The sequence below is a fragment of the Apium graveolens genome, chromosome 2 (genome assembly GCF_009905375.1).
Source record: "Apium graveolens cultivar Ventura chromosome 2, ASM990537v1, whole genome shotgun sequence".
Classification (NCBI taxonomy): Eukaryota; Viridiplantae; Streptophyta; class Magnoliopsida; order Apiales; family Apiaceae; genus Apium; species Apium graveolens.
In genome coordinates, this window is record NC_133648.1 from 22757534 (window position 1) to 22771923 (window position 14390).

Consider the following 14390-nt stretch of genomic DNA (forward strand, 5'->3'; position numbering starts at 1 on the left):
TTCAATAACTCCCACCTTGGCTTTGTCCACCTCCAGACCCTTGCTAGAGACCTTATGCCCAAGGATGATGCCTTCACGCACCATAAAATGACATTTTTCCCAATTGAGCACCAAATTAGTTTCCACGTATCTTTTGAGTACGGCGCGCAGATTATTCAAACATTCATCATATGAGTGTCCAAAGACGGAGAAGTCATCCATGAACACTTCGACGTTATTTCCAATCATGTCAGAGAATATGGCCATCATACATCTCTGAAAAGTGGCCGGGGCGCCACATAACCCAAACGAAACTCTGCGAAAAGCAAACGTGCCAAATGGACAAGTGAAGGTAGTCTTTTCCTGATCCTCTGGTGCAATACAAATCTGATTATACCCGGAATAACCATCCAGAAGACAAAAATACTCATGACCCGCCAATCTGTCAAGCATCTGATCAATAAATGGAAGAGGGAAGTGATCCTTCCTTGTGGCTTTGTTCAATTTTCTATAATCCATGCATACTCTCCATCCTGTAACTGTTCGAGTAGGGATGAGCTCATTCTTTTCATTTGCGACCACAGTGATACCTCCTTTCTTAGGTACACATTGTACGGGGCTCACCCACGAGCTGTCAGAAATAGGATAAATGATGCCTTCATCTAGCCATTTCAGAATTTCTTTCTTCACCACTTCCTTCATGATGGGATTCAGTCTTCGCTGCTGTTCCACAGTTGGCTTACTACCTTCCTCTAGCAGAATTTTATGCATACAATATGAAGGACTTATCCCCTTGATGTCTGCTATGGTCCATCCTATAGCCGATTTGAATTCTCTCAAAATCCTTAAGAGCTTATCTTCCTCACTACCTGAAAGGTCAGATGAAATAATAACAGGTAACGTAGATGAATCACCTAAAAAAGCATACCTCAAGTGTTCAGGTAATGGCTTGAGCTCCAAGGTAGGTGCTTCCTCTATTGATGGTTTGAGCTTCCCTTCAGCATTCTTAAGGTCAGAAGTACCAAGAGATTCAAATGGTATGTCCAGCTTTCGCTTCCAGGGAGAAGCGTTCAGATATTGTAATTGCTCGTTGCCATCTTCATCATCGCTGTCGAAATCCCCCACTAAGGCCTTTTCCAATGCATCAGACATTAGCATGCGATCGAGTTCCGAAGTAACCGCAGAATCAATCACATCCAATTTTAAGCACTCCTCATCTTCTGTAGGGAATTTCATTGCCTTGAATACGTTGAAGGTCACATCCTGATCTTGGACCCGCATAGTAAGTTCACCTTTTTGCACATCTATCAAGGTACGGCCAGTAGCCAAGAAAGGCCTTCCCAAGATTATGGGAATCTTCTTATCTTCCTCAAAATCCAGAATAACAAAATCTGCAGGAAAGAAGAGCTTATCCACCTTGACGAGCACATCCTCAACTATACCCCTTGGGTAAGTAATGGAACGGTCAGCCAATTGCAGCGACATGTATGTGGGTTTTGGATCAGGCAGATCCAGCTTTTTAAAGATCGATAACGGCATCAGATTAATGCTTGCTCCCAAATCACAAAGGCACTTGTCAAAAGTCAGTTTGCCAATGGTGCAAGGAATGGTGAAGCTTCCTGGATCTTTCAGTTTTGGTGGTAACTTTTGCTGCAGAACAGCGCTGCATTCTTCCGTGAGAGCAACGGTTTCAAGGTCATCCAGTTTCACCTTCCTTGAAAGAATAGTCTTCATAAACTTCGCATAACTAGGCATTTGTTCCAGAGCCTCAGCGAAAGGTATATTGATGTGAAGTTTCTTGAACACCTCCAGAAACTTTCCGAACTGTCTATCCAGCTTTTATTGCTGCAATCTCTTAGGAAAAGGTGGTGGAGGATAGAGTTGTTTCTCCCCTGTATTAGCCTCAGGCAGAGTGTGTTCAACAGTAGTCTTCCTTGGTTCCGCCGCTTTCTCCTTTTGCTTAGATTCTTCATCTCTACTTTCAGCTTCTACTTCTTTTGCCTTTTCAGCATCAGCCACTTTTCCAGACCTTAAGGTAATAGCCTTGACTTGCTCTTTAGCTTCCTTCCTGCCTGGTACTTCCGTGTCACTGGGAAGAGTGCCAGGTTGACGATTGAGCACTGCATTGGCTAATTGACCGATTTGATTTTCCAAGGTCTTGATAGAAACCGCCTGACTCTTGCACAACAACTTAAGTTCCTCAAAATCAGCACTAGTAGGTGCAGCTGTACTTCCCTGTTGAGGATATGATTACCTTGTAACATACTGCTGTGGTTGCTGGAATCCAGGTGGGTTAAACTGTTTACTCACTCCTTGCTGATATGGTGGCTGAATAGCATTCTGATTATTCCCCCAGCTGAAATTTGGATAATTTCTGTTGTTAGGATGATAGGTCGCTGGCACAGGCTGCTGTTGTCGCTGATAATTATTCACATACTGAACAGATTCGTTGACAAGAGAACACTGATCCGTAGCATGAGAACCTGCACAAAGCTCACAAACCATAGCTATTTGATTAACTCCATATGTAGCCAGAGAATCAACCTTCATTGATAGCGCTTGGAGCTGGGCTGCAATAGCGGTGGCTGCATCAACTTCCAGAATACCTGCTACCTTGCCTGACGTCATCCTCTGAGTTGGGTTTTGATACTCATTCGCAGCCATCGTCTCTATAAGATTATACGCCTCAGTATAGCTTTTAGCCCACAAGGTGCCTCCAGCTGCTGCATCGAGCATGGGCCGAGATTGGGCCCCCAAACCATTATAGAAACCAGTGATCACCATCCAATCCGGCATTCCATGATGTGGACATTTTCTCAACATTTCCTTGTAGCATTCCCAAGCCTCGCACATAGACTCTGTAGGTTGCTGCGCAAACTGAGTAAGAGCACTCCTCATAGCAGCAGTCTTTGCCATCGGATAAAACTTCACCAGAAACTTTTGCGCAAGATCTTGCCACGTAGTGATGGACCCAGCTGGTTCAAAATGTAACCAGTCTTTAGCCTTGTCCCTCAGTGAGAATGGGAAAAGCCTCAACTTGATAGCCTCATCAGTCACGCCATTATACTTAAAAGTGCTGCAGATCTCGACAAAATTCCTTATGTGCATGTTGGGGTCTTCAGTTGCCGCTCCTCCAAAAGAAACAGAATTCTGCACCATCTGAATAGTGCCCGGCTTGATTTCAAAGGTGTTAGCTTGAATAGCCGGATGAAGGATGCTTGACTGAATGTCATCAATTTTAGGCCGAGAAAAATCCATAATAGCTGGATCAGCTTGAACAATACGAACTCCCATGTTTACTGGTTCTTTCTGCTCAGTTCCTGAATCCGAATCCTCAAAATCTAACTTCTCCGGAATATCAAGAACTTCGTCTGTCTCCTCAGCTGTATCTAAAGTCCTCTTGCGAGCACGAGAACGAGTTTGCATAAACGCTTGCTAAAGTACCCGAAACACAACCATAAAAAATAAGTAACTACTACGTCCTAATCACTGAGTCCTAATGACCAATGATGGTAAGTACATAAACTAAACAAATACGCCGAGTCCCCGGCAGCGGCACCAAAAACTTGTTAGGGCGAAAACACGCACTAATATTCACGCAAGTATACGCGTTCGCAAGTAATATAGAATACTTTCTAGTTCGTTCCCACAGAGACTCAGACTGAATTATTGTCTAATTAAACTCACTCACCAATGTATGATTACTTCTCAATGTTAAGACATGATTAAATATTAACTATAATTAACTACTTAATTAACCACTTAACTAACACTTCAATTTATCAATAATAAAACACTCATGAGATCACAACTTCATTATTACTTCCTTCAATAGTCATTGTTATTACCTTTAGCATGTGATAGTGATGATATTAATCGAATAACACGAAACTGATAAAAGCCAACTTTTATTGTACTAATACCATTCTACCAAGCATCCACAATTAAGATAGAAGTTGAATAGTCATCAATTATGTTGAGTTCTTATATGTCTACAGAAATTGACAACACAACGATTTAAGCACAAGTTATTTCTTTTGATTACATAGGGCAAATAAAACTGTTAGAGTTACCCACTAATCATGCACAACATACATGAACCTATGCTAGCATGGCAAGTTCTAAATCTCAAGATCCACCGTCGCTTCACAAGAGATTAACACCCTATCTTATATGTTCGCGACGCACATAAGACGAATACGCACAACCAATACTAGATATCATACAATCATCACACACTAAAGTATTAAACAATTAACTAAAGAATTCCATAATAAATCCGTTGCAACCCCATGATGAACACCTAGTGTAAACGGACGTGACTATGAGATCTGTCAAATGGACGTGAAAACGGCCTTCCTCAATGGGGAACTTGAGGAGGAAGTGTATATGACACAGTCAGAGGGTTTTCTTTCCAATGGAAATGAACACCTAGTGTGTAAGCTGCTGCGAACCATATATGGTTTAAGGCAAGCTTCTCGTAGATGGAACATCCGTTTGATGAGACAATCAAAGAGTTTGGTTTTATCAAAAACATAGATGAACCATAAGTCTATAAGAAGGTTAGTGGGAGCGCGGTAACATTTCTTGTATTGTATATAGATGGCATACTTCTTATAGGAAATGATATACCGATGCTACAATCAGTCAAAGTATGGCTATCAAAGAACTCCACTATGAAGGACTTGGGAGAAGCATCCTACATTCTCGGTATGAAGATCTATAGAGATAGATCTAGAATAATGATAGGTCTTACCCAGGGTACATACATCCAGAAAGTGCTTAAAAGGTTTAGCATGGAAAACTCCAAAAGAGGTCTCATACCGATGAGCCATGGAGTGTCCCATTCCGAAAAAATGTCTCCTAAGACACCTGAGGAAAGAGAGCGTATGAGTAAGATTCCTTATGCTTCAGCAATAGGATCTATCATGTACGCGATGTTTTGTACAAGGCCTGATGTTGCTTATTCAATTAGTGTGACGAGCAGATATCAGTCCAATCCAGGTGAAGACCACTGGAAAGCAGTGAAAAACATCCTTAAGTACTTGCGAAGGACTCAGGATATTTTTCTTGTTTTTGGTGGTGAATCTGAGTTGAAAATAGAGGGTTATACTGACTCTAGTTTTCAATCAGAAAGTGATAGCAAATCCATGTCAGGGTACGTGTTTACTCTGAATGGTGGTGCGATTAGTTGGAAGAGTTCCAAACAGTCTACAACGGTTGACTCCACAGCGGAAGCAGAATATAGCTGCAAGTGAGGCTGCAAAAGAAGCCGTTTGGATGAGGAAATTTATTTCTGAGTTGGGAGTTGTTCCTAGCGTTGAAGAGCCTATTGTGTTGTATTATGATAACAACGCATCAATAGCACAAGCCAAGGAACCTAGGTCTCATAAAAATTCCAAACATGTCCTGCGGCGCTTTCATCTGATTAGGGAGATTGTTGAAAGAGGAGATGTCAACGTCGAGAGAATTGACACACATAACAACGTAGCAGACCCACTCACAAAGCCACTTTCTCAGAGTCACTTTGATCGTCATAAAGACAAGATGGGTATTAGATACCAGAGTGATTGGCTTTAGTACAAGTGGGAGATTGAAAGAGATATGTCCTAAGTCCAATCTTGTATGAGGATTTAGGAATAACTTTTATGTAATCTGTTTTGATTTCATTGATATTAATAAAAGATTTATTTTGTTTTTATTGCGGGCTCTATCTATTTAAATGTTTAAATAAGATATACCACAGTTTAGAGTAAAGCGTTTTATGGATTGTGATGAGATCATAATAATGAGACCTAAAAGATGATAACTCTAAACTTAAATAGTTCCTGGTCGTAGGATTACTAACTAGTAATTAATAATCCACAAAGATCGGTGCATACTATGCTTGCTTCATTATGAAGAATGTCTGTTCTCATAGACATTTGTGTGGTGACACTATAGCCAGTATGTAGGTGCTTATTATAGAATAAGTTCACTGAACATGACTCACACAGCTGAACAACTGATGGAGTTCACTCACGTGTCAGCAGTTGTTCATATAGTGATAGTTGTAGAAGTATCCTTAGACTTGAGGTCATCATAGTCATCTTGTGTACACTGAACTATGCTTTGGTTTAGTTCTTAGTCTCAAGGGATAATTATAAGGGCTCTACTGGGTATAGGAATTTGTATACAAAGATAGTGTATGTTCAATAAAGGATCTACCCCTTCCAGTATAGGAAGAGAATGTTCAATGCTGATCCACTTATGTTAGTTCAGGAATCTCTGGCCAGAGTGAATGAAATTAGAAAGGAGTTTCTAATTTACATTAAATAGAACTAAGCATAGTGAATGGGAAAGCAAGTGATTAAATAAGACAGGCTTGACGCAAGTTCAATGCCTTGTATTTAATCGAGACATTACAGGGTAGAAGGAATTAATTGTACGGTAACTATTCACTGAATAGGTTCTTGGTATTCTAAGCAGTGAATTCGTATTATCCGGATAGTCGCGATATGCTGAGAAGTATCCCTCACGGTGTAGAATAAATATGATTAATTAATTAATCATATTTAATGAATTAGAGAATTTATATAAATAATGATAAAATAGTTTTATTATTATTTATTTCTACTACCGGCTTAATATTGAACCTACATAGTCACACCATAAAAGAAAATGATTTAATGGTGGAGGAATTAATTAATAATGCCTGATAATTATTTATTTATGAAATAAATAATTAATTGGCAAATTTAATAATTGATTAAATGAGATTTAATTGATTATAAATTAATTAAGAAAAGTTCTTAATATTATTATTTAAGAACTTAATTTTTGGAAATTAAATCAAGTGAGAGAATTATTTCTAAAGAGTTTAGAAAAAGGATTAATAATTAAAAGGTGTTTTAATTATTAATGAGAATAACAAAGGGTTAATAATAATAATATTTTATGGGAAAATTTTCAGCTGAAAATTTTGCCTATAAATATACTATTATAAACCCTATTTTTGCCTCAACCAAAAAGATTTACAAAATCCTAATTCTCTCCATCTCCTCCTCCTTCATTACATCGTTTTCTTGGTGGATACCGATGGAGTGCTTCACACTTGAGGAGCAGCTGCTAAGGATCTCCGTTCATCATTTTTGGATCGCCATTAAAGACCTCCATCTTTCCATTAACGTAAAGTTTCTTAAGGTAAACATACTGAACTACGAATTAAATATTATTTTTCGCATGGATCCTACGGAGGGTTTCGGTTTTTTTAAGATTTAAATTTACGTTTTCATTGCGTTTATGTGCTAAAAACCCTTCAGTATTATTAGAAGTTTGAAATATATATGGTAGGTTGCCAAATAAAATTGCCAGAACAATAATTATATCATACTTAGTGCAGATCAATGTGTCTGCATATAAAAGTTATAACCAGATAATATGGATATTATAACCACTATTATTATTAGATGAAATCAGACAGTATGCAACATAATCAAAAGACTTGAGAAACAACACAAACTTAAAGTGATCAACTAGTTGAACAAGTCATAGTCTTTTAGAATGGAAGGCTGAAAAGTTCACAAAAAACAATAATACAATGTAATTAGGGAACAATAACATGAAAATTGATAGATTCTTAATCAAGTAGATGTTGGCACCTTGAAAACACCACTATAGTGACAAAATTAGTGCAATCAATCACTAGTGCTCCAATAACTGAAAGCTGTCTATTTCCTGGATATAATTATCATAAAATTTAATACAGTTGCTCAAATCCTGTATTTGAAACTAAGCTCTCTGTATACTTATTGATTTCACCCAAGGAAATTGAAGTTGAAACCTTTAAGGCCTTTTTCTTAACAGAGTTATATTAATACCAGATGTTTTCATCAGACCTTAGTAGGATATCGTCAGTGTTGAAGTAGCTATGCATAGAGTGTACTGGCAAATCATTTATATTAATACTAAGCACTATAGAACGCCTCAACTATACCACCACGACGAAGGCATTCAACATCGTTTCATGTTGACAGGCTTGAAGCACCATACCTTATACGATTTGAGTTGCTGCTGAAAACGATTTTCTGATTCTCGTAATTGTCACAACTATATGAAGTCATACCTTTTGACCCCTATAGTATCCGCCTTCATACCTTTTAACCCTTTTCCGCTCCAATATTCCTTTAGGAACAATTTTAGTAAAACCCGATTTTACCCTCCGATATTCACCGATATGTTATTTTGGAGCGAAAAAGGGTTAAAAGATATGGAGATGGATACTATATGGGTCAAAAGGTATGATTTCATACATTTGAGACTGATGGGTATAACGGATCCTTTAAGGTATAAAAGGTCATTAAGCCGACATTTAAATGATATAACATCTGCCTAGATGTCAATACTTGAAAAACTAACATTTTTTGTCAAAAAATAGCTTACAGTAACGTTCATGTTTAACATATGACTTTGATTATCCATTTTTACACCTTTAAAAATTGAGAATGGTACTTGTAAACGTGTCATGGTTGTGACTTGTGAGGGACTGTTTAATCAACAATCAATTTTTTGGTCGTTGGATCATGTTTTTAACGGTTAGAATTTTAAAAAAATTCTCAGCACTCTGCTATAATTTTTAAGGGAGCAATTGTCGCTCCGCCAAAATTTATAGCGGAGTTTCAATAGCTTTGCTAAAAATTATAGCGGATTGGCTGGAGATATTACAATCATATTAATGTACTTTTATATCTTTACAATACTACAATCATATTAGTATACTTAAAATTAAAATCACAAATACAATTACACAGCTCATATAACAATACACAATACAAAATATCGCTCTAATTCTTCTCTGCCATAGATCCTAATACAAAAAAGATTGGGGACTCATTTATATACCACCTGATATATATGTTGTAGTATGCAAGCATTCTATTTACTCTTATAAAGAACCCTTATCCATCCAAATTTAAATATTGGACTGATGTCATTAGTGTTGGTAGATGACATAATATAATCGATCTTTGGGGAAGAATAAGAGTGAAAGTAGATATCAAGAAATTGGACAAGTGTAGATGCAAGTGTTTGACATCGTAATTAAAGCTTCAACCATTATCTGCTATAATTTTAGTAGAGTAACTAGCGAAGCACCATCACTTCGCTAATACTTACAGCAGAGTGCTAATACTTTTTTCTTTTAATCAAAGGCGTTGGAATCATGATTTAACGATAATTTTTTTTATCACTGGTTAAATTATTGACTTTAATAATATAATAGTTCATCAACTCATGGTTTATTTAAACATTTTATATTATTGTGCATAACAATAAACATTTCGCTCAAATTTGAAATCGAATACAATTTAACGTAAGATAATTCTTAGTTTACTTCGTGTGAATATACTGACGATTTCATTCTATAGATTAACTTTTATTTTTTTTAAATGTATACTAACTAAATAGCCTACACCGATTACAAAGTATATAAAATAAACAAGAAAATGTATAATTTGCTTAATGAACTAAATTAGCAACGTCGTGTAGTTTGGTAACGTCTTATATGCAAATCATACATATTGATTTAATTCAGCTCATAGCATATACATGTGAGCCGTGCACAACTTACCAAAAATATCAAAAACACTATAATTATATGTTGTATAAAAAATATTCTAGAAAATAACCCGTGCAAGGCACAGGTTATTATGCTATTTTATAAGTTAAGAAATATGGGGTTTGTGTTTAGGAATTTAAAATTATTTAATCAAGCTTTACTTGCTAAGTGTGGAAAGGTATTAGAAATCCAAATTCCTTGTGCAAAAAAAAAAGAAACGTCACGGAAGCAAATAGACTCAATTAAATAAAAAAAGGTTCCTAAATCTTACATTATTTGGAGACGTATTTAGCGGGGTACATAAATTTTTGTTACTTGTTAGAGATTATCGGTAGAGGATTGAAGACCGAAGGAAATGGTGTCGAGGTGCTTGAAGATTTATCCCACCTCGGGATCTTTAGATTTTTAAGTGGTTGATAAACCTTACTACAAAAAATGGAGGTTGGCCGGTTGTGACGGAAAGTTTATAAGAATTAATTTTATCGAGAGGATGATTTAATTCTTAGTCTACCTAACGCGAATTGAGACTTGAAGGATAATATTTATTGGACAATACAATTAATGAAGAATATATTATTAAAAGGGGTATAAGATAAAGCATTTTATGTGAATATTGTGTCACAGATAGGTTCTTTCCAACTGAAATTTATCTAGAAAAGGTACGTGATGGTTGTAATTTTGGTTTTGAGTTGTGGTCCGTAGGGATTAGTCTTAGTTTTTTAGTTGGTAGATTGTATTTTTTTAGTTGTTAGATTATGTGTGTGCTTGAACCTCCCTCTCCCATTTTATCATTCCTAGTAATAGCCACATATCCTCTATGTCAATAGCTTAGTGACTGATGAGGGCTATGGGGACACGTGGGAGGCAGTGAAAAGGTGATGAGAATGGCAGGGTGTCTGGGTGAATGACATGTGTAAAGTGGAATAATGGATAAGATCATAGTGGGGGACTATGGCAACCGAGGTCATGGACATGCCCTCGGTGGACATAGACCTTTAATATCTACGGAGGATGCCCATAGATATTATCAGTGTAATATTCCGTAATTTTTAAAATTTGATTAATAATAGAATAATAGAAAAAAAAGTATTAAAATTAGATAAGGACTAGGATTTAATATTGAATGAAACTAATAGGCCTAAAATTTGGACCAGATTCTAATATGGATAACTTGTAGGTTAAGATATAGGGTTTTGTATCTTATTCGTGTGCATCGTTTTTAATATTAAAATTCGCAGGTTTATTATTCACCAAAATTAGAAATCTTATAAAATTCGTAAAAAAATCATCGGAAGTCATAATTCGATGATTCTGGACTTTTCGGAAAGGTCTTTTTATTATCTACAACTTTCGAATTTTATATTTTTCAAGAAATGATCGTTTTGAGGGTCAAAAGGGATAAATTCAGATCTGGTCAGAATTTGAGGTAAGTTTTCGATCGATCTCGCCAGTATTTTCAAAATTGTGTGTTATGCGTGTATATTTTATTATCAAAACATGGGTTAAGTGATGATATATTTGAATGTATTATGTGTTATAGAATATGTATCGAGGTGTATGTGTGGTGTCTAGGCGATAATTTTGGATCTGTGATTTATGCCGTGGTTTGTGAAAATATCGAATAAGAACTTAGGACTGCAGTTACTGGATTGTATAGTGACAATTTTCAGAAAATTTAGGACCGTTATCACCGGGTTGTAGTGGTCGTAGCATGAGTTATTGATTTTGAATTATTGTTATTTATGTGGTATGTGTATTATGTATATCGAATAAGAATAAGAATACAAATATGAAAGTGTATCAAAAGTGTTTGTTTCATATGTCATATATCATATCGTATAGATTATCGTATTTTGTTATATGTGTTCATGTTACTTGGTCTACTAGTTGGATCGATTGTTTTCTTGTTGAACTGTCTAGCTCATTACTTACAATTTTAGGTTTCGTCTAAGAGTTCGAGTTGGATAACCTTGGAGTTCGAGGACCTTAGTATTTGAATATACTGACTTTTGGACTTCCGTTAGCTGCACTTTTGTAATAGTCACCTATATAATAGAATTTCAGTTTATTAATTGGATTTTGTATTAGTTTTGATTTAGATTTCTTAGTCCGAAAGTGCGGGCTGTTTCAATCAGGGAGGAGCGTAAGGAGGAGGCCTACAGTTTTTCTCATGGGGATCTATTTAGTGGCTATGGGGAAATGATCCGGCGTCTAATATTGTAAAGCCATCAATATGTATATTTATGCAGTAGTTGTTGCAATATAGGTGAAATTGTTGTAAATGAGAGTTTTTATCATGCAATTTAGCGAGCAATGCCAGAGCATATTTTTCTATACATTATTAGGAAATGAAGGACAAATTAAGTCAATAAAATAGTTGTGAAACTGTAATTTTATTTAAAATGTCACTGTTATGTTAATTCTGCTAAAAATAGATAAATATGTGCTATCGTTGGGGGTTGAACCACTAAACTCTTAATAGAAAGTTGAGGTCATTACCATTGAGTTAAACTGATTTTCTTCTTATTTAAAAAATTTTATTCGACAACCTACATTCTTCTTCTATCCTTTATTTTTTATTTTTTTTTGTAAATTAAACATAAATTTACATCATTTATATAATCTTATTTTTTTTCATTTTCAGTAGATAATATTACAATCTTGGGTAACTTTAAATTTATTACTTTATTGGTGTTATTCACTAATAATCAATTTAGATTAATTTATAAAAGGGGAGAGGGTTGAAACCTATTTCTTGAGTGAAACATGTGCTTCTACTTGGTTTATATATCACCAACTTGCAATGCTTGCTAGGCAATGCATATCACAATCTTCGAGGTCTAGCAAGATTGCTTTTTGATTCTCTTTCCTGTGACACTTGACAAATGAGGCTGAATTGCACGAAAAAAGACTGTTTCTTCTTCTTCTTCAGCATCCAAGATCACATACAAAATTTGTCTTGACTTCTCATTATCTTTTCTGAGATTTCCATCAACCCATGTGATGTGACAGTCCTAGGTTTTGACCAGTATCACGTCCCTATCAATAGTTGTGTACATTCTTAGCCATTGAAAGTTACCAGCTACAAAATTTCTTATCCATTGGAAGTCTGTTGCTGTGACTTCCCTTGCCATTGATAGTCATGAGCCACATAATTCTTTAGCCATTAGAAGTCTCTTCCTGCGACTTCCCTAACCACCTATAGTTGCATGCTTAGCATTTGATGGGCAAATCTTGATAACAATTTGATGTTATTTCCTCATTTAGCATTCGATCAGTTCAATTAATCCGGATTACATGACATCAGATATGTACACTTAGCCACTGTTGAGCGGCATTTATGTCACTTTATAACACTCTGTAAAGCTTTGAATTGGTGTGTTGTACTCGAGTTGTTGGTGTTTTTAACGTGTTTTGTAGTGTTTTTGCATTTCAGGCATTTAAAAGGAATCCAGTTGATTTGGCATTGTTTTGATGCTAATATGATGTTAGGATGGTGCCTAGAATAAAAGCTCGTGAAAAGACCAACTCAAACCAGCAAGAAAAGAAGAATTCAGAAAATTTTCCAGAGAGTCCGCGCGACCGCGCTGTAGAAGCGCGCTGCCGCGCCGGGATGGAAGAAGTACAGCGCACCCGCGCTGGTCAAGCGCGCGGCCGCGCCGGGTCGGGATTTCAGAATCCTGATTCTCCTCTGATTTTGATCCAGAAGAATTCTAATCTGCATGGGCTGCTATATATACATAACTTAAGGTCGTTTTTTATAACAAGATGTACCAGAGCTTAAGAAAAAGGCGTAAGAAGACCGTAGAGCACAATTTAACCAAGGCGAAGAGGATCTAGTTTATACTTGTGATTCTTTATTTTAAGTTGTAACTTTGGATGCTAGTTTTCTTGCTCGTGAACCTATACTCTTATTTCGTACTTGGTTTATTATATATTTAGTATAAAGACCACGTTTACTATATCATGCTTTCATCAGAACCCACATTGACGATGAGACCGATTATGGGCTAATCATTATCGTGGGGTTCCAACGGATTTATTTATGGATTTTTTAGTTAATTCATTTTGATGCCTTAGTGTGTGGTATTTGTATGATATCCTAGTATTGGTTGTGCTTATTCGTCTTATGAGTGTCGCAAACTTATAAGATAGCATGTTAATCTTTAATGAAGCGAAAGTGAATTTAAGAGTTTAGAACTTGCCATGCTAGCATAGGTTCATGTATTAGTTATGCATGATTCGTAAGTACTTTTAACCATCTTACTTGCCCTATGTAATCATGATAGATAACTTGTGCATTAAACCGTTATGTTGTCAAATTCTATAGACATATAGAGTCTCAATATAATTGGTGTCTATTTAGCTTCTATCTCTTTTGTGGATGTCTGGTAGTATATGGTGTGCATACAATGAAAGTTGGCGTATATCAGTTTCGTGTTATCTGATTAGTGTCATCACCATTGCATGCTAAGGTTATGAATGAAAAGGCTATTGAATGAAGTATTTAATGAAGTTAGAATCCTATGTTTATGTCATATAGTATTCAATTCTCTTTATTCTCGTAGTTAATATTCTTTAGTATAATCCCTTAGTTAATCTTAGTTATAAACAACTTCAATTTGTTATTCGTCTTAGCGTTGGATAATAGCCATACCATTGTCGCATAGATACATTGATTAAAATTAACATAAACCAGCCCCTGTTGGAACGAACTAGAAATTATTCTATATTACTTGCTATCACGTATACTTGCGTGAATATTAGCGCGTGTTTCAGCCCTAACAAGTTTTTGGCGCCGCTGCCGGGGACTTCG

At 36.1% G+C, this 14390-nt stretch overlaps 1 non-coding gene across 1 annotated transcript; it reads left to right on the top strand.

Annotated features, from left to right (window-relative positions):
• Nucleotides 1-2773: 2773 nt before the first annotated feature.
• LOC141709871 (small nucleolar RNA R71) lies at nucleotides 2774-2880 on the top strand. Its single transcript, XR_012570426.1, has one exon. It is a non-coding gene; the product is annotated as a small nucleolar RNA R71 (small nucleolar RNA).
• Nucleotides 2881-14390: the final 11510 nt, after the last annotated feature.